This window comes from Cornus florida, unplaced genomic scaffold, assembly GCF_030987335.1.
Source record: "Cornus florida cultivar Cherokee Brave unplaced genomic scaffold, ASM3098733v1 CherokeeBrave_3.0.0_Hap2_Chr09, whole genome shotgun sequence".
Classification (NCBI taxonomy): Eukaryota; Viridiplantae; Streptophyta; class Magnoliopsida; order Cornales; family Cornaceae; genus Cornus; species Cornus florida.
In genome coordinates, this window is record NW_026775579.1 from 38,994,993 (window position 1) to 39,016,597 (window position 21,605).

Here is a 21,605-nt window from a genome sequence, read left to right on the forward strand (position 1 = left end):
GTGTCCCCAACTAAACCACATACCTAAACCCTAATAATTAACAAAAATAAAAAACGTAAGACAAACACAATAACACAAAATATACTCCTACTTAAGACATCGTTCTTTCGAGAAAAGAAAGTCTCATTTGAAATCAACCTTACTAGATTGTTTCACAATTTCCTTTTATAGATTCGTAGGTAATCATATAACCTCAAAACATATCCTTTAAACATAGCTTAAAAGTAACATTCGTCTGCCTAAGCAAATACCAAGGGCTTAACCCTCATTTTTCTTATACGCGGAATGCAAACCGTCTAACATGGCTTAATAAAGCAACTTAAAACGTCACAACATAATACCAATGCTCTCCTGTATGTGATATAAAATCATGAATCTCGTTCTGATAAGAACTCCATCAGATCCCCAAACTCCAGAAGAGTACTTTTTATCTGCCTCTTTTAGAAATGATATGAAAGTTTAACTATATGTAGATTAATTAACACCAATTCCACTAATATCATTTGCTATATCACTAGCAAATAAGATTACCCTAGCATGATCATTCATCTTCAAGATTTAGTACCATCTTTCTTGGATACGTTGAAATCTACTCCATTAGGATCCTCTTCGGAATCCTACTCCTCGCTTGTCTCCTTTTTGAGATCACTGAAGTTGTGTTGGCCCCAATATGCGGTGCCCTATCACGTATACCTAAATCCTTCCTTGGTTTATACTTTTAAAGTAATGCTAACCCAGAACTAAACCTTCGATCTCAAGTTTAGCCTTCTAGCAAAGAAATTGATAATGTATTCCTTTACTTCCTTGGGTCTTTATCGCTTTCGTCTTAGACCCCATCATCTTTCTAGTGTCAACCATTCCATAACTACGAAATATAATTGACATCAGCTCCTCCTAACGAACCGTAAATAAAGTACAACGAATCCTAATATGGGCTATAAGTTTTAAGAGATGCAACACGAAAGTCATATAACGAAAGACACTCTTAAGGACACTTGAACCTGGAGTGCTCTGATACCAACTGTGATACCCCCGGATTTCCGGATGTGAGTTGGCCAGGCCCACGCCCAAATACCCGAGGATATCAAAAACAAATCGGTAACAATAGAACACAGAGTACAAAATAGATAAATAAGAATAAATAAATTTCTGAAAGAAAACTAAAATGATAATCCATTAATTGAAATCTCAGAATAAATTTTCATAAATAATAAAATATTCTGATACAATTAATCCTCCAAAATAATACAACTCGGGAATCCATACTATGTGGACCCCTAGAAAATCCCAACTGAACAAATGACAGCAATAACTGTCTACATCAGAATACTGAAACATAAAGGAATTCCTAAGTAGATAATCCGGAAGAGTGAAATAGACTGATCCCTGCTCAGCACGAACAACCTCTACTCTTGACGAACACCTGGAAAAATATGGTGGGTCAGGCCACAAACAAGTTCTACTCTATTACGATCCAAGCAGAGATTCGATACACGTATACATCTTAGTCAATCCAACAATAACTAGTAGTCCATATATATATATATATATATAGATACACACTATAGGACGCTCACTGGACTATAGGTCTGCCTCAACCTGAATAGAAGGCAACATGCAAATCGCACATAAAGTGGGGATGAGTACGTAAACCTACCAAGGCACCCAGATGTCTACTATATCCAGTTATCCATCATTTGGCAATATATGCATCATAACCATGATCTTGAGACTCAAACTCATATCATGGAACCATAACTATATGTATATAAAATCCATCTTATCCATTCAAAAATAATCCAGATAGGTCATTCAACTTGTTCAGTTGACCTGACACGAATATAAGTAGGACTTAACATTTTTAGTTAATCCATTCCCTTATACAAAATAGGTAGGACTTAACTTCTTTGGTTAATCCGTCCCTAGAATGCCACCGTCCCATACTGGTGCATTACAATGCATATGATCCATAAATGATGTAACAGGTAAAACAATATATCAAATAAATCCACAGTTGATACAATAATTTGAATACATCAAATATCCATAAATAAGCATAATAGAAATCATATAGGTACATGTTCATATTATGTATCAAATACATGATTAAAATTACAATATTGTGATACCCCGGATCTCCGGATGCAGATTGGCCAGGCCCACGCCCGATTACCCGAGGATATCTAATCAATTAGCAATAAACGAACACATAATGCCATTAAGACAAAAGAGATAAATAAAGTTTGCTGAAATAAAAACTAAAATGATAATCCAATAATTGAACCTTCAAAAAAATTTCCATTGATAAATAAAACTATTCTGATACAACTGATCCTCCACGAATACAAATCGTTCTCCAAATTATACAACTCGGGAATCCATCTAGTGGACCCTTAAAATATCCCACTGAACTCAAATGACTGGGCATAAAACCCAAGTCTAAAATATGAAATAAACTCCTATGCCATCGGTGGAGTGAATAACTGTATCTGCTCAGCACGATCAAGCTCTACGCCTGAAACTGACGAATACCTATAAAAATAAGAGTGGGTCAGGCCTACATGCAAATTCTATTCTAACTGCAATCCATACAGTGACCCGATATGCAGATACACCCTAGATATCTCAACAATAGCTATCTAGTCTATAAATATATAAATATCCATACTAAGGGACATTCACTGGACTACAGTAGGGGTCTCAACCTGAATAGAAAGCAACATGCGAAAACGCACCCAAAGGTGGGCATAAGTACCTAGACCTAACAGGGTACACCTCAACCTACTATAGCCAGCTACGCATTCACTGCATATATGCGCCCTAACCAACGACTCTGAGACTCAAGCTCATATCGTGGTACCGTAATCATATATTTAAAATCCGTCCAAACCAGAGTATGTCATTCAATTCTTTGTTGATCTGATATAAGACGTATAATCAGTTAACCACTCAACTTATTCAGTTGATATGAGTTAGCTTTAAACAACAGTAAATCCATATGGTCACTCAACTTACTCAGTTGATCTGACCTAAACCACAAACATCAATTAATCCAAATAGTCTCACAACTTACTCAGTTGATCTGACTTAAACAAAATTAGGATTCAATATTTTACAATCCTTTCCTTTAATCCAATAGGTTAGGTTTATGCGTTTTGAGTTAAACCATCCCTAGTATGACACCGTCCCATACCGGTGCATACAATCCTCCATATCCATGTAATTGACAGAATATATTAATTCAGCAATTAAAATTCCACATATATATAATCGTTTAGCGATTTACAATCCAAAACCAATATCCAAATAATTGCAGAAAAGTGTTTAAAGTTTCAGCAATTTAAATCCAAGCATTAAACCATATAGTTGCAGGGAATGATTTAATAATTCAACAACTAACATCCAGACATGCATAGTTTAAATCTAATATATCAATGACTCTATCACGCATTTAAAATAAATTCTATAGTCATATTATAGTCCAATAAATTGATAAATTAATTTAAGCAATTTAGTTCTTTCCATCCGGTAACAGCGTACTAAGTTGTATACTTGTACTCTGTTTTATTCTTTTTAACACAGGGCCATACACTATGCGCCAATTCGTTAATTAAAAGACTTCACTATGCATCTAAAACTTAATTTAGAATCATGTTTTAGCACCTTAAATTGTAAAATTAAAACTAGACAATAAATCTCCCTCCTGCCGTTAACCGCACGCAAAGTTGTTAAATAGCGCACTGTTAATTTCATTCCCTTAGAGGTAAACCTTACTCAATTTAAGGATTCAATAACACCCAAAACCAGCCTTCTAACCTTCTGTGAAACCCCAGAATCAACAGAATCATTCCCATGCTCCAAAGTATCAAACAGTTCTTTGAAAAAAAAACATCAGAAGTGTACTATTGAAGAGAGCCTGCTCTAAATTTTAAAGAACAGGCTCCTTTAAGCCTAGAGCCGGCTCTAAAAGTCTTAGAGCCAGCTCTACATGTGTGGAAGCCGGATCCCACTTCAATGGAGCCGACTCTCACCTCTTTTGAGAGCTTCTAACCTCCGTTTGCTTTGTCTTCGACCTTCTGCTTCTTCTCCGGCCTATTTCTACCCTTCAGTTGGTTTCTAAAACTGATCCTAAGGGTATTATTAATACTAAGAAGCCTGTCAATGGTTTGATAACACAACTAGAAACAATTACAGAGGTTTAATTTGCTACCGAATTAAACATGCTTTAGGAACAAAACTGAAACTATTTTGCAACAACAGTTCCATTCCAACCCCTATGTTCCTCTTCACTACTGAACTTAGGAGTCTTATCTAATCCCAGTATCATCCCAATCATTCGTTTACAGTTGTTGAAAGAAAATACAGTAACTCAAATTCCAACAGAATTTACATGCTTTAAGAAAACAAAACTAAAACAGACATGCACGAATTGTAACAGAGTTGATTTCAACACAAACAGATCATCAATATAGCATATATTAAACATGTAATTCTAGTTACTGATTAATTAAACCCTAGAGACTACCTAGGTGCACAGAACACAAGCCAAATGGAAGGAGAAAGAAAAAACTTGCCTCTGCGGTTTTGGAATAAAAACCCTGTCGCCATCTTCCTAGGTTTTCCGACGACGTCCGTTCTCTGTCAACTCTACCTCCTACTGCTCAACCTTCCTCCTCCTAGGTCTGACCTTCAAGCCACGGCTAAAAGCCTCTCTGACGTTGCTCTATTTTTTCCTCACAACCTCTCTCTGTTTTCACTCTAAACTCTCTGTATTTTCACTATTCGTGAATAGGGTTTGTGCTTACAACCCTAAGCAGACTTATAACAGTATATATATAGGCATATAAAAACCTACGTCTACTTATATTAAGAGATAGAAACCCAACTAAACCCTAGTCGGCCAAATACACGATCCATAACCCTAAAATCCTAATTTAACAACCTAATTAACTCATTTAAAACAATCAAAACTAATTTAATTAAATAAAAATAAAAATTCAATTAACCAATTAATTAAAACCTCAATTACATTACATCGAATAATTAACCAAACAAAACAATTCAAATACCCAAATAACAATTAAATCAAATTAAAGAATAAAACAATTAAATCAAATAAAGAATAAAACAATTAATTAAGATAAACAAACAATTTGACACATAAGCACATAGCCACAAAAATCAATTCAAAAATGCATATTAAACACTAAAAAAAAAAATAAACAAAATTCCAATTATATCCTTTTTAAATTTAGGGGTATTACAAATATCCATATTAATTGCTAAGTTAATTTTAAGCATTTAAATCCTCCATTATCAACATGCAAATTCAATTAGAATTTCATACTGATTAAATCCTTAGCATAATAAAAATCGGATAAATAACTGAGCGTATTATACTACTAATACATGATCAAAATCATATAATATCCATTTAAATTGCTAGAAGAAATTTAAGCAATTAAATCATCAAATAACGATATGCAAATTTATATAAAATTTCATATTATTCCAATCTTTAGCATATGCATGTAAATTATGCTTCATGGGCTTTAAACATGTCAATTAATATTATTTTAAACCCCTATCATCAACCAACTATCACTGGAATCCCAAAAATCCCAAACAGTAGCCAAATTCCGCATCCCAGGTAAAGCCCCAGGAGTAGAGCCGCTTCTACTCAGAGTAAAGCATGTTCTACTCCTGTTATCCTCCATCTTTTTCGTTTTCGGGGACTTTCGGACATTTCGATCGCCCCGTTAAGGTCCCTAAAGGTCCCAACGAAGTCCCAAACAGTTCCAAATAATTATTTGAATATACTATGCATCTTAAATTCCATTTAAAACAAGTTCTCATGTAATAAAATTCAAGATTTAGCAAGAACACAAAAAAACACATAAATATGTTTTAATTTAATTCAAGCATGCATACAAAGTTAATTTATTAACTAATTAACCCTGGAATCTCCTAGGCATGTATAGAACACGAAATCTAAAGGAAATAGTTAGAAGAAGAACTTGCCTCTAGGTTTTGGATTGAAACCTTAACCTCTTCTTCCTAGCTTTTTCGGCGATTCTTGGCCGCTGTCGAAGCCTCCTATTGCTCTGGTTCTAACTCTCAAGCAACCCTCAATCTTCTTCCTTGGTCTGGTTTTAAGTCCTCGACCAAAACCCTAGTTTCTTCTCTCTTAAAAACTCTCTGTTTTCTCTCAAACCTTCTCTGTCTCCAATAGTACGTGAATAGGGTTCTAAACCCTTGGCAGACATAAGGCATATATATATACATATATGCTACACTAAAACCCTAATCCTAATTATACCCCAAGATTAGTACAATAAAAGGAAAAGGAAAATAAAATTAAAATAAAAATATACATACATATACTAAGTCTGATAAAACGTGACTATATAAACATATATAATATATAATCATAACTATATATATATATATATATATATATATATATATCACTAACTATCATAATTTTACTATTAGTAATAAATAAATACTAATAATAATAATTAAATTATCCTTATATATATATACCCACATATATATATATATACACACACACACACACACAACCATCCATGGGTAATTATCCATACCCATCTAGCCTCTTGTCTAAGTAGTCCATATAACCCATTGGATAGTCCATTACTACTATTCAAATCTAACTCTTTTTTAAACTAAAATTAAAATAAAACAATTAATCATTTAAAACTAACAAATAATTTACAAGCAATTTCACACAATTAATTAAGCAATTCTCAGACTATCAATTAATTAAAACACACAATTAAATTACATATTTTAAATAAAACAATTAATCATTTAAAACTAACAAATAATTTACAAGCAATTTCGCACAATTAAACAAATAATTCTCAACTATCAATCAATTAAAACACACAATTAAATCACATATTTCAAATAAATAATTAATCAAATAAACTCATAACCACATAAGTACATAGCCATATAATCAATTAAAAATGCATAAAAAATAATTAATTAAATTCCCATTATATCCTTTTGAAAATTAGGGGTTTTACAATACCCTTGTCTCCGTTGTGCTTTCGTTGAGTCTTGAAACTCCTCGGAAGGCCATTCTTGTGTCTTAAGGATGACGTACATCTCTAAAGACTTGTTTATGTTTTTGCTTCCGCATTTTTGGATCCGTTTCAGGTCATCACATGACACATTGGGTTTGTAAAATTCTGGGTCGTCACTGGATCTCTCTCTCTCTCTCTCAAACCTCCTCTTTCTCTCTTGATCTGCCACTGAGTCCTGTAATTATATATATATATATATATATATATATATATATATAACCAATCTCTCTATGCCAACATCATTTCAACGACGCTTGTGAAGAAGATGATGTAAGTTTTTTTTTTTTTTTTTTTTCCCCCTTTCTTTTTCATGGTTTTTGGCCGGAATTGTTCTGGGTTTGCTGGGGAAGAAGAAGTAAATTTTCAAACGGCAGTTTGGGATTCAAAATACTATGTATAGTAGATTTTCATGATTTTGGCATTTATTCTCAGTAAATACATTTTTTTTGCAAAGATTCACTTGGACTCCATGAATTTGTCAATAAGAGAGGAAAGAAAAAGAAATATAGGTATATATGTGTATGATTGTGTTCTTGTGTGTGTATAGGTGCATATAAAAATAGCAGAAGAAAGACAGAAAGAGGAGGTGTTGGCCTAAGGATTTTATCTAAAGGTCAATCTTATGTTTTGATGATTACAAACCATTAATGATGTTTAAGTACTAATGTTTTAATTGAGTGATATATAGTTGATCAACATTCAATCCTCAATGATGAGCTAGAAGATCCATTCCAAGCATTCCAAAGCATTCCAAACATTCAAGCAATGGATTCAAGGAAGCATCAAAGTTGCAAGAAATCAAAGAAAAACTTGGACTTCAAAGATCACACAAAGCATTTCAAAGAAAGAAAGCAAGTCTTCATCAAGCCTAAACGATCATGGTCAAAGAATGAAGAAAAGGGTAGATAGGATGGTGAGAGCTTAAGATTCAATGTCAAAGTATATTTGAATATTTTTTGAAGCTCAAAATTATAGGACCATGCATATCATATATCATTCATATGCTCCTATGACCATTAGCAATAGACTAGGAACTTCATTTATATATATTGTCATATGAAATCTTTGCTAAGAAAGAGTTAGTTCAAGTTTGATAGGCTTTGAAAGAACTCATTTTTTAAGCTAGAAATTCTAGGACCATGCACATTAATCATTATATTTATTTTGGTCTCTAAAAAGAAAAGGAAAAGGCATTGAATTAATTTTTCATCTTTAAAGCCTTTGTTGCCAAAATTTGGTAAATAACTCTTAGACACAATGCACTTGAAATTTATCATCTTCATATGTCCCAAGACTCTTAGAAATAGGCCTTGAACTTAATTGAATCATTCATCAAAGTCCTAGGTGCTAGAAAGATGGATATCTCAAAAGAAGCTATTTTCAGCCTAGAAAATTTCAGACCAGCTTGCACTAAAACTGCTATAACTATTTGTGTAGTTGGAATTTTTACACAAGGCCAGTGGCATTGGAAAGCTGACTTCGAGCCCTTAAGTTTAGACTCAAATTTCACCTAAATTGGATTAAAAATGACTGAGATATGAGCTTCACAAAATACCTGATTCTGCTCTGTGAAAATTCTGACTAGGTTGCACTTAAACAGCCATAACTTTTTCTATGGTTGGAATTTTTTAGCAAGGCCGGTGGCTTTAGATAGCTGACTTCAAGACAATAAATTTAGACTCAAATTTCACCTTATTTGGAGTTTCATGGACTGAGTTATGTCTATTTGAAGTCATGCACTTTTTTCTGTCCAATTTAGCAGCAGCCTTCATGAAGCAAGAACAGCCTCTATAAGAAATAGAGCCAGCTCTCTCAAAGACTAGAGAATGCTCTACAAAATTAGAGACGGCTCAGGAAAGTAGAGAAGGCTCAAGGAAAAACTAGAGAGGGCTCTACCAAAAAGTAGAGAAGGCTCTACGAAAGTAGAGAAGGCTCTAAAAATCTAGAAAAGGCTCCACTTTTCCATTGAGCCGTCTCCTTTTCAGAAAAAGAGCCTGCTCCACTTTTCTAATGGAGCCGCCTCCATTTGAAATTGAGCCGCCTCCACTTTTGCAAAGAGCCGGCTCCTTTGAGGGTTTTGAATTACAACGGCAATTTTTCTGCATTTATTTCCTCTAACCACTTCTAACAGCTATATTGAGCTATGAATTTCTTTATATATATAGAGGGCTTGTCTAAAAAGCACATACGATTTTAAGAGACATCATATCACATTGCAAAGAGAGCTTTTGTTCTGACATCTTCTCCTCATCTCTCTCATTCACTCATATACTACTTGAGAGAGCATTCAAGAATATTCATTCAAGTGCATCAAAGAAAGCTTTTGGCTCTACCATTATACAGAGCTTTTGTTCTGGTTATACTCACTCATAGAGCCTCTATTCAGACATCGATCTTTGTCTCATATACAAGCTTCCATAGTTGAATCAGAGTGAACTTCAGAGAGCATTTAGTAAGCCTTTGCTGAACTTTTGTTCTAGTATTTCATCAGAGCTTTTGTTCTGTATTTTTTCCTCATCATCTCTCATACATTTTGTAATACCCCTACTTTAAAAAAAGAATAAAATTGGAATTTAAATGTTATTTTATGTGCATTTTTATTTTATTTATTAATTTTATGAATAAATGTTTATTTGTGTGCATTAATAGACTTAATTGGATTATTTGATTTAATTGATTTATTATTGTTTATTTTAATTAAGGGTGTAATTCTTTATTTGTTGGTTTATTTTAATTACTTGTTTTATTTATTTTATGTGTTTTAAGTGATTCGTTGCTTCCTTATTTGATTTAATTAATGGGTTTAAATTAATTGTTTATTAAGTATTTAATTTTTGAACAGGGTAATTATGTCATTCCCATTAACTAGGGTTTTAGATACGTTTTAGTTAGGGTTTTTGGAGCCGTCTCATAAGCATCTGATATCTAACTAAACTCGGATTAAGTTTAGGGCTTTATCTCAATGTGACAAGGATTAGGGTTTTAGTATTTAGTTTATAAATACTCCATTATGCGTTAAGCTAGGGTTTTACGATATATCACATAGCATATACACGTAGAGGGTTCTGCAAAACACAGAGAGATGCAGAGTAAGGGTTGAGATAACAGAGCAAATTGTGAGTTCTCGACTGAGGTTTCAAAGCCAAACCTAGGAGAAGGGAAGCACAGAAGTAATAGGAGGCTAAGCAGTATTTTCAGTGTGGCCAGAACAGAGGAAAGCAGACCAACTATTACAAAGGCAAGTTCTATCTTCCTCTTTCCCTTTGAGCCGTGTTCTGTGCACCTAGATATGCTCTAGGGTTTTAAGGAAATTAATAACTAAATCATTCATGTATGTTATACATCAAATTAATCATATGTATGCTTTGAATTATTTCTGTGATGATTTCTGCAATATCTGTTACAGTGCATGCAAGTTGGTTCAGTTTTATGTCCTTTAAGCATGAGGGTTCTGGTCGTAGTTTTGTCTCTGTTTTTATTGCAACTACTGTAAACTACGTATGGAAAGACTACGGGAGTTATGTAAATCTCATAGGAGGGTTGCTATTAATATTTTAGATCTCTGTTGCTTTTAGCTTCGTTGTAATCTATGCATGAGGTTTCAGTTTTGCACAAGTTTACTTCTGTTAATTGATTTAAATTGCTATAATCAAACCTTGGGGATGCTATCAGGAGGGTATTAGATCCTTTAGATCAGTTTAAGAAACAAGTAGAGGGGTAGGAATTGATCGGAGAAGGAGCAGATTGACGGAAACGGAGCAGAGACTGAACTGGAGGCTCTCAAGAGGGAGAGAGCCGGCTCTAGGAAGTCAAGAGCCGGCTCCCCTTCAGCAAGAGCCGGCTTCTAGGGGATTGGAGCCGGCTCCAATAGGGGAAGAGCCGGCTCCTCCATTCCAAGAGCCGGCTCCAATTTGTTGTTACGTCCAGAAAGTGGTTTTAGGGCTCTGTTTGGTGTTTTGAGCACTGTTTGAGCTTTTGAGTGATTCTAATGAACTGTAGGGACTTAACAGAGGATCTAAGTAGTTAATTTTAAGTGTTATTAAACTTAATGTTGCATGGTTTAAGTCTTTAAGACAAAGGATGAAGCAGTGTAAAAATATACAACGGTGCATGTTACTAACAGAGAAAGGAACTGAATGGCTTGATTAAATTTTAGAAATTTAATGAGACTTCACGGAGGGATTAAATAGTTAATTTTTGGGTGTTATTAAGACCCTAAATTAATTTAAGGTTAATTCTAAATTAACGGATCAAACTGTATAACACTTATGTACAATTGTATACGGTTGGTGGATGAATGAAGTTTTAAATGCTTAAGCTTATTTTTAGGCATTCCAGTGGGATGTAATATATTTATAAAATGGTCTTAAATATATTATGGGGTCATTGATGTGCTAGATGTAATCTATGCAGGCTCTGGAAGTTAGTTGTTGATTTATTAATTCATCCCCTGCAACTATATGGTTAATTGGTTGGATTTAAATTGCTGAAACATTTAAAAATCTTCTGTAATTAATTGGATATTGGTTTTGGATTTTAAATTGCTGTACTATCATTCGTAGTCTGTAATTTACATGGTTTTGGTTTTAAGTTGTTGAAATACTAAATACTATTCTACAACGATGTGGATGATTGGTTTTGGACTATAAATTACATGCTTATTATTTATGCCTTGTAATTTACCTGGAATTATGTATTGGAACATAATTGCTGAATTCTTATACTTAATTCGGTCAATTACTTGGAATCATATATTGGATTATAATTGCTGAATTCTTATATTAAATTTGACCAATTATTTGGAATTATGTATTGGATTTTAATTGCTGAATTCTCACATTAAAATTCTGTCAATTATCTGGGTTTGGTTTTGCATTGTAAATTACTTGCTTATCATTTGAATGTTGTAATTTACATGGATATGGAGGATGGTATGCACCGGTATGGGACGGTGGCATACTAGGTATGGTTTAGCTCAAAATGCTAATTCCTACCTTATGGATTTTAATTGGTGAACAGTATGACTGGTTCTATCAATTATATGGACTTTGTGGATTGTATGCACCGGTATGGGACGGTGGCATACTAGAGACAGACTGATTTAAATACTCAGTCCTGCCTATTTTGGAATAAGGGAACGGGTTGTTAAATAAATCCTCCTTATATATTTATAAGTCGGTACGGTTGAATACGCCGAATGACTTATTGGATTTCTTGTGAATGGTTAGGAACGGAGTTTAGATATATATGTTTATGGTACCACGAGTTGAGCTTGAGTCTCAAACTTGTTGGTTAGGGTGCGTATATGCAGTGGACGTGTAGCTGGTTATAGTAGGTTGGGTGTACCCTGTTAGGTCTAGGTACTCATGCCCACCTTTGGGGTGCATATTCGCATGTTGCCTTCTATTCAGGTTGAGACCCCTACTGTAGTTCAGTGAATGTCCCATAGTGTGGATATATATATGTATGGACTAGATAGATATTGTGAGGTATCTATGGTGTATCTGCGTATCGGGTCACTGTATGGATTGCAGTTAGATTAGAACTTGCTAGTGGGCCTGACCCACCCTTTTATTATTTTTTTTCAGGTGTTCGTCAGTTCTGGGCTGTAGAGCTTGATCGTGCTGAGCAGATACAGTTATTCACTCTACTGATGGCGTAGGATTTTATTTCATGTTAAGACTTGGGTTTTGTTCCAGTCTTTTGAGTACCATTGGATATTTTTAGGGGTCCACTAGATGGATTCCCGAGTTGTATAAATTGGAGAACGATTTCCAATCGTGGTGGATCAGTTGTATCAAAATAGTTTTAATTATCAATGAAATTATTTATTCTGAGGTTTTCAATTATTGGATTATCATTCTAGATTCTTTTCAGCAAAATTTTATTCATTCTTGTTTTCTATATTGTATTCTGTGTTCATTAAATTGCTAATTGTTTTGATATCCTCGGGTAATCGGGCGTGGGCCTGGCCAACCCGCATCCGGAAATCCGGGGGTATCACACATTTCATACTTAGAGTTTGAGCTTCACTTGATTTCATATATACTCTATTGTGAGGTTTGATTTGTATCATTTCTTGAGAGGATTTCTTGTACTACAAATTCTATCTACAAATCTGTTGTAAGCCTAAGAGGAAGAGTTTCTCTTAGCAAAGAAATTGTAAGGGCTGGTGTGGCCTATGTAAAACTAAGAGAGGTGGTCTCTTAGCAAGGATACTGTAAAGGGTTGGTGTGACCCAAAAGGAAGCCTAGGAGAAGGGTGTTCTCCTAGTAAGAAAGAGAAGGAAGGTCTTGCTTCAATTGAAGGTTTGCTCTTCACCATTAAGGAGAAGCTCTAAGGAATTTGGGAAGTCTCAAGAGGGATCTTGAGCCGAGGAGTAGGAGTTTCCAAACCTCGCAAAAATCACCGTGTTATTGTTTGCAATTTCTCTTCCCTTATCTCTTTTACAGTTATGCTAAATTGATTACTTTCATATCTTGTTTATTACATAATTGGTTATACTATTGATTAGAAATGGTACTTCTATAATTTGCGAAAATTGGCCATTGACTCTATTCACCCCCCCCCCCCCCCCCTCTAGAGTCAATTCTTGGGTAACAGGAGGGATAAACACGTAACTTACACATACAAACTCCCTTCCAGATTCTTTTTTTAAAAGGAGCCATTTTGTACACCAAGGTCATGTGGGTAAATTAATCTATATCTCCTAAGGTTAACTAGACCTTCCTGATATATGACGCCTACTTCAATATTAGTGTATAAGATAAAAACCTCAGGGGTCCTTTTTGTAATTTGCTCTTAAAATATTGATCGATATATTATCAATTTGGTTTTTTCTAATCAATTTATGAAATAAAAATTAAAATATTATTAAATTTATTTATTTATTATTAAGTAACATACACCTATTTATTTTTAGGGATCCGGATTCTCACCATTGTCACTTTTGGTACCTACAGGCTAAATAAATTAAAATATTATTAAATTTATTTATTTATTATTAAGTAACACACACCTATATACGTTAAAAAAAAAAAAAGAGAGAGAATTTCTCATTTTACTTTCTTAAATCTAATACTTTATACTCCTTTAATATTCAATAAAATATATAGGAGACTAAAAATTGATTTCTCTTTCTCATCCATTCTAAAAGCTTCAGCAATCAGCATGATGAGAGAATATTAGGTACCCAGTCAGCTTGTACACCTGGTACCCCAATCCGGCTAACTTTCCACCTCAGTTTCTTACTCAACATTGCCATTAACAGAGACGACGTCAACTTCGTTAAAAGAAAAAATTAGCAAGAGGCGATGCGTTGCCCAGATTGAGGAATCATCTTCACCATCGCCGGCCCCACCAACCAGCAGCCATCACTGAAAATAATGCCATCACTCGATGAGCCTTGGTTATCGGCACGTCGAATCGTCGACGCACTTGTGGCAAGCCAAGGCTCATCGAGTTTCATCGACGCGCTGAAAAAAGCAGCAAAGGTGTTAGAAGACGTTCACGACGGGCCAGTCTCCGCAGGTAAACCGGCCGTGGAAAGGCGTCAATCCTCCGTCGTTTGTTCCGCGCGCTACTCGCACCTCGAGATCCCTGTACACGCCTTTGGATTCAGCCAAGGTGCGTGTACGGCGATGCCTTCACCAAATGTATAGGCGGTCTACTGAGCGTCGTGGTGCAGGATTTCCATCTCCAGCTCGGTTTTGTCTCCGGTTCGGCTCCGGCGGAGATCGCAGTGGTCTATTCACACACCGGTCGGCCGGCGCTCTCGGATCCGGTTGGATCCAGCTAGGTGAGTTATATGCCGAAGAAGATAGAGATCTTCTGGTTGAATTGAAAGTTCCATCATTAGCTCTTGGGTGAACCACGCACTGTCCGTTCAATGATTTAGGTTTCATAAATTTTTTTTTTTTTTAAGGAAGTTGACTACGTCCCGGCATGTTGAGTATGAAGCTAATGTGGAAAGTTAGCCAATTGTCATGTATTTGTTGAATTGGGATGCTAGGTGGACAAGTTGACGGGGGTACCCAATATTCTACCAAGAATAACATAGTCGGATACATATCGACTATTGATAGTTTTCGGATTCACGCGCATACATCTCGATACTTCTTAAACATATCCATCCTATACTTCTAAAATATTTCAACTGCTTATCCAATATTTCTCATATACTTTAAAATACATTTCTAACAAATTTTGTACATTAAAATAAATTTTTTTTAATAAAAATAAGATAGTATAATTGATAAGAAAAGTTCAAATTTTATTAAATAATGACTAAAGATGATTGTTTTATTAGTTGTGAAACTAACTCGGATGTTAAATTGATGATTAAATTTAGATTCAAAATAGTTTAAAAAATTGACTAAAAATTAATATATATATATATATATATATATATATATATATATATATATTAATTTTCTATTATTATATCATGCTGCACCGTATCTTGTTTTTTTTAAATTTATCCTCTTACCATACTTTTATCGTGTCATATCAATATTTGTGCTTCTTAGCTTCACATATTGCATATTGCGTGTGCAAGAAGAAATTTTAAGAAGAGAGACAAAATAGAAAAACAACAACAATAACAAACAAAACAAAACAAATAAAATAAATAAATAAAAAGACAAAAGAAGAGAACATGAAAAATAGAAAACTTTAAAACATATTGACCATATTTTTTTTGGTGATTTTTCTAATAAATCTAGATACACTAATGAAGTGGAAAATTGGGCTGAGCCCAAAAGGCCAAATTTTTAATACAAATTTTGAATTTAAATTTCTCCAATCTCAAATCCAAGGCACGGTGAAATTTACAATTTAAAGTAGTGAAATTTCAAAGTAAATAGGTAAAGTTACACCGTGAGGTACTGCAGAAATAAGTCATCTGGAGAGAATTTTGAGTCACTTTTGAAAGCCAGACATTAGAAAGAAAGATTAAAATCATAATCAAAATATAACTTGTATCCCCTCAATATATATATATATGGGTCAAGTGCAGAAAATACTCTAAAAAACACCCCTAAATTATGACATTTGTGCAAATAAGTCATACTCACACATTTATGACTAAAATGCCCTTAGCTACACATTTAATAATATATACAAAAAAATTAATATTTTGTGAAATGACTAAAATGGATAACTAAAAAAAACGCACAATCTATATACACCATGCCCAGTTCGCCATCTATGTACACCATGCTCAGTTCGCCAGAGGAAGAGAAAATGGCATTTATTAAATTACATTTTGATCAACCAAAAGCGCAGTCAAATAAACCTTTCCATGCTTCACCCCACTCGAATCCGACTTATTATTCACCGCCCATTTCCACCTTCTTGTACCCCAATTTTTCGATCAAAGGTGTAGAAAACTGTTAGGATATGTGTGTCCTAGCATAGCAAATTCTAATTTTGGATTGTAAAAGTCATGATTTCTTATTTGAATATTATTATTAAAGCATTATACAATTGGTGAATGAAATGTATTATTTTTCGATTCTTTATGGAATTGATGGTGTCTGCTTGATTACAAAATATATTTATATATGTATGTAATGGCAATTAATACTATGTTATAAATTAGTAATCATAAATGGTTTAAAGTCGGTAATTATGGATGGACATTTAATTAGTTAAGACTTAAACCGAGTTCACGATAGATTGAGATATATTGCGAGAGCTGTCGTATGCAATTGCTCTCTATCACAGTCATGGCTTTTGACTCTCAAGCATGAGAGAAGTATAGACTCTTTTATTAATTAATAATTACTTTGATTTGTTCGGCGGATACCTCGGGATCCTTAGATCGACACTTTGGGTAGTTATGTAATTAATAATTAGAGGTCTATATTCTCAATATTTGCATCAGTACTATTTGTATTTATTTTGTTTTGATTATGATTGATCACAAATTAAATTCGAAGGCCTTCGTATGTTTTAGACAAATGTTTTCTATATATATTTATTTAATAAATTATTATTATTTTTTGTCAAATAAATATTTTATTGTGATCGAGCCGAAAATAATCAAAGGTAACAAAATAATTGTATTAATTATGTTGTCGGATTGATGGCTTTAATTATCCGATAAATAATTAAGCATAGAGGGGTCAAAGTGCAACATTGACTTAGAGGTTATTTACTATTTAATTGGAGTGCAATTAATTTCTTTTAGTGGAGTAGAAATTAATTTGTGAATTAATTGAATTGGGTCCATGGTTTAATGGACCGGACCAATTATTAATTTATAGGAGCCAAGAAAATAGTAAGCTCAAAAGGATTCTCACCAATAGCCCAAGTTGATATTGGAGTCATGTTAGAATTGAGAAAGTTAAATTAGAGATGGATAATGATTTATTGTTTCCTTATTCTTATTTTTATTTTGCCTATATATACATGAGTTCATGTATATTTTAGGTGTGACTTGGAGAACAAGAAAAAGAAATACACTTTCTCTCTCTAGATTTTAGGGTTTTGTTTTCTCTTCTAAAGGTTACTACCACCAGCCTAGATTCCAAGATCATTTATCAAGGCATATTGGTGATTCCTAAAGGAAAGATAATAATCGAACGAAAGGAGAAAGGATCTTACTAAAGGGATCTACAATAAGTGATAACATTCACTTTAGAGGAAAGTTCAAAAGGTTTACTCAAACCTTTGATATAAGTATTCAATCTGTTTATTGAATTATGCATCATCTTTTATTTATCTTTACATAAAGTTTGTCTTTGTGTGATGAATCAAGATTCGTAATTGTAAATCCCTCAAAAATTTTAAAAACTTGAACGTTTCCCAACAAAAACTTCCCAAGATCAGCACTTTTGCTAAAAAAATGGTCCAACCAAAAGTACCCAGCACCTCTCAAAAGTGCCAAAAGCTGTGTTTTTCAGAACCCAGGTTAAAATAAATAAATAAATCAATTAGTTTCTTATGAATTCAATGAATTTTGTTACCAATTTGTGATCATATGTGGAAAGAACCTAATTACCCATTTTTGTTCTTGTTTTCTTGATTGGATTTAAAAATTTAAAAATTCCAATTTAGGAACACTAACAAATTATTTTTTTTTTTTCTTTTCTGAAATTTCCGCAGTTGTTGTCTCTTGTTCTTGTTTTTCACAGTGAGAAGGTTGAAGAAAGTGGGTAGATAAGATGAGTCAACACTCTATCAATATCATAGAACAAGAACTCCATTGCCGTCACCGGTATCCACCGGTGCTGCGTGCCCACACCTCACAAGATTCACAACGCCGTCGAACACCAGCAGTCGCTGCTGCAATGGCACGTGCAGCGGCACCACCCTTCTCAACGTCGCCGCCTCATCATACGGCGCACCCAAATTCACCGTAGTTGAAATCACTGTCATGTTTTGTAGCTTCATTTGATCTGCAAATGTGCCAGTTCCACCGGAATCCATGGTTTGACACCGCAAATGTGCCTGTCACGAAGTGCTTGACCAGCGAGTCCACCCACATTCGGGCCACTCGTTCGGACCTCGGTCTATACCCAAAAAACGCACTGGGTCTTCCAGTTCCACTAGTCCTGTCGATCCGATCTCTAGTGATCTGCCCTTTCACGTCTTAGCGATCCACCCTAATTCATTCAATAGCCCCTCCGCATCCCTCACTCGCTAGCTGTCCCCTTTCCCTCCTTGCTTTTGTGGGGTTGTCCACCTGCCCGGCCCTTCTGGTTTCGCAGACCGTTCTCCTTCGCCGTGGTTGCAATTTTGGGGTGGAGATTAAGTAAGGTTTGGTAGGGGTATTTTTGGCAAAATAAAAGGGTAAATTAGGTATTATATTAATTGAGAAATGTTTTTGTACAAATTGAAAAGAATATAAATGTTTTCTGAACACCTTTTTAAAATAGGGAATAAAAGTATACTTCAGTTTTTTGCACTTTTTCCCCCATATATATATATGTATATATAAATTTTACTTTCATGCTATTGTATGATATCCTGGTGAAAATCCATGCGTGACACCAGTTACATTATCTACCTTTCAGCCTTTGTTCCTCCAGTCTCTTCTCAAGAATCTTCAATTGCATGACAATGCTCTGCTAATATTAGCCAAGTTTTGGCGTTGAGAAACAATATTATTATCACAAACTGTAAAATTTTCAAAATGCTCTAATCATACTCGAGTTGAAGAAATTACAAGAAAAAAGTTCAAAATCGCCTATCGCAATTCGAAGAAGCCCATCCAATCATCCTTCTCTCATTGTCATAAACCACCACCTTGTCATAGAAATGTCTGTAAAAGTAATAGAGGTTAACTCAAATCAAATCAACTCTTGCACAAACAAAATTTGTGTATTTGGGTTTTTGTTCTTTAGCATTTCTTACCTCCAATGATATTCGGATGTTCCAAATTTATTTCGCCAGCATTCAGAATCCCCATGCACACATTGCCACGAGACTGTAAAGCAAGAGCTTGTCAACTGTCCAAGTTATGAATGTATTATTGTTCTATCTTTTAGTCATAATTCAAGTAAAACTGGTCTCAAGATGTTCTTACAGTCACGATGAGATAATTTTCAGGTGGTAATGCGAAATGAACATTGTTCCTAAACCTTAACGCTGAGGGACTGAAGTAATTTTTGACTGCTTCTATGGATCGAAAAGGTTTTACACCTTTCCACACACTGGTAGTTCATCCTCAACTGCCTTTAACGGCTTTGTTTTTATCTCGGTCATAATCTGAAAACACTAATCAGAGTGAGTTTTTTTTTGCCTTTCCAAAGTTCAAGCAAACGTGCGTGCACACACACACAATATTGCCCTAGGGCTTGAACACTCAACCTCCCCACCTTAGAAAGTGTATTGACGCATGTATGGGAATTGAGATAAGTGTAGGTGCTCCCACTATCAAAAACTATATCAAGATTCTCGGCAACCAGAGAATGCTCACCAAGCGGGAGGTCCACTGGTCCAGACAAGTAGTGGTTCCTGAAATAAATCACAATGAGATGATCAAAAGAACGAAGTGGCAATATGAAGTAGTTCCATGGGAGTTCTTACTCACAAGGGATTGGTTTCCATTGGCGTCCAAACAATTCCTGAAGGGACGAGACCATCTCCAAAGAAAAGAAATCCTCCCCCTCGCCTACTGAAACAATGACCAATTACATTCTGTGTTAGATTTAGACTGTGTAGCTGCCGCAGAATGCTTGATTTGCCATCAGCAAGGCCAAAAACTCCATCGACAGGAAGTCCTGATGGATCAGAATTTTTTTTGATGGTATCCACACCTGCCAATGAGTCATGAGAGAGTTAGTTATAGAAGCTAAAGGCAGAACATAACAAAAAAGATCGAACCATCTCAAGACAGGTATATAGCTAGGTGCAATTGATAAAAACTACTGCCCACCCACAAGTGATAAAATTGTGGACGTCGCGTCCACGTTGATATTTCTCGTGGGTGATGTGATTTGGATGGATGTGTTTGGCTATATAATTGGGTGTATTTCAGAAGACAGTATGTGCATTATAGGCGCATCGGGGTATGCGTGTTGTGTGTGTTGGGATTTATATGCTCTGGTATAGTAAATTTCTATCTGGATTACAGTGACATATGTTCCTGACATATCTGAAATATTTATGATTTATATAATTGGTGAATTTAATGTATTATGTTTCGATTCACTATGAAATTGATAGTGTCCCTGTGATTACAAGAAATATTTATATATATATGTAAGTGATGGCAATCAATGCATGATATATAAATAGTAATTATAAATTGCTCATAATCGGTAATTATGGATGAACTCATAATTAATTCAGGCTTGAACTGGATCCGCGTTAGGTTGAGATATATTGCGAGAGCCGTCGTATGTAATTGCTCCCTATCATCGTCATGACATTTGACTCTTAAGTATGAGAAAATTATAGATTCTTTTATTAATTAATAATTACTTTGATTTGTTCGGCGGATTCTTCGGGATCCTTAGACCGACACTTTGGGTAGTTATGTGATTAATAGTTAGAGGGTTATATTTTCAATATTTGCATCATTACTACTTGTATTTATTTTGTATTGATTATGATTGATCACAAAATAAATTCGAAGGCCTTCGTGTGTTTTCAGACAAAATAATTTATTATATATTTATTTATTTAAATTATTATTTTTGTCAAACAAATGTTTTATTGTGATCGAGTCAGAAATAATCAAAGGTACCAAAATAAATATATTAATTAAGTAGTCGGATTGATGGCTTTATTTATCCGATAACTAATTATGCATAGAGGGGTCAAAGTGTAATATTGACTTAGAGGTTATTTATTATTTAATTGGAGTTCAATTAATTTCTTTTAGTAGAGTAGAAATTAATTTATGAATTAATTGAATTGGGTCCATGGATCGGGCCAATTATTAATTCATTGTAGCCAATAAAATAATAAGCCCAATGGATTCTCACTCATAGCCCAACTTGATATTGGAATCATATTAGATTTGAGACATGTAAATTA

The 21,605-nt window shown here is 34.4% G+C and overlaps 1 long non-coding RNA gene across 1 annotated transcript; it reads right to left on the reverse strand.

The window, feature by feature from the left end:
• Positions 1–19,068: 19,068 nt before the first annotated feature.
• LOC132273705 (uncharacterized) lies at positions 19,069–19,808 on the reverse strand. The gene is made up of 3 exons (XR_009470231.1): positions 19,648–19,808; positions 19,288–19,548; positions 19,069–19,186 (listed from the first exon to the last, which is right to left on the reverse strand). It is a non-coding gene; the product is annotated as an uncharacterized LOC132273705 (long non-coding RNA).
• Positions 19,809–21,605: the final 1,797 nt, after the last annotated feature.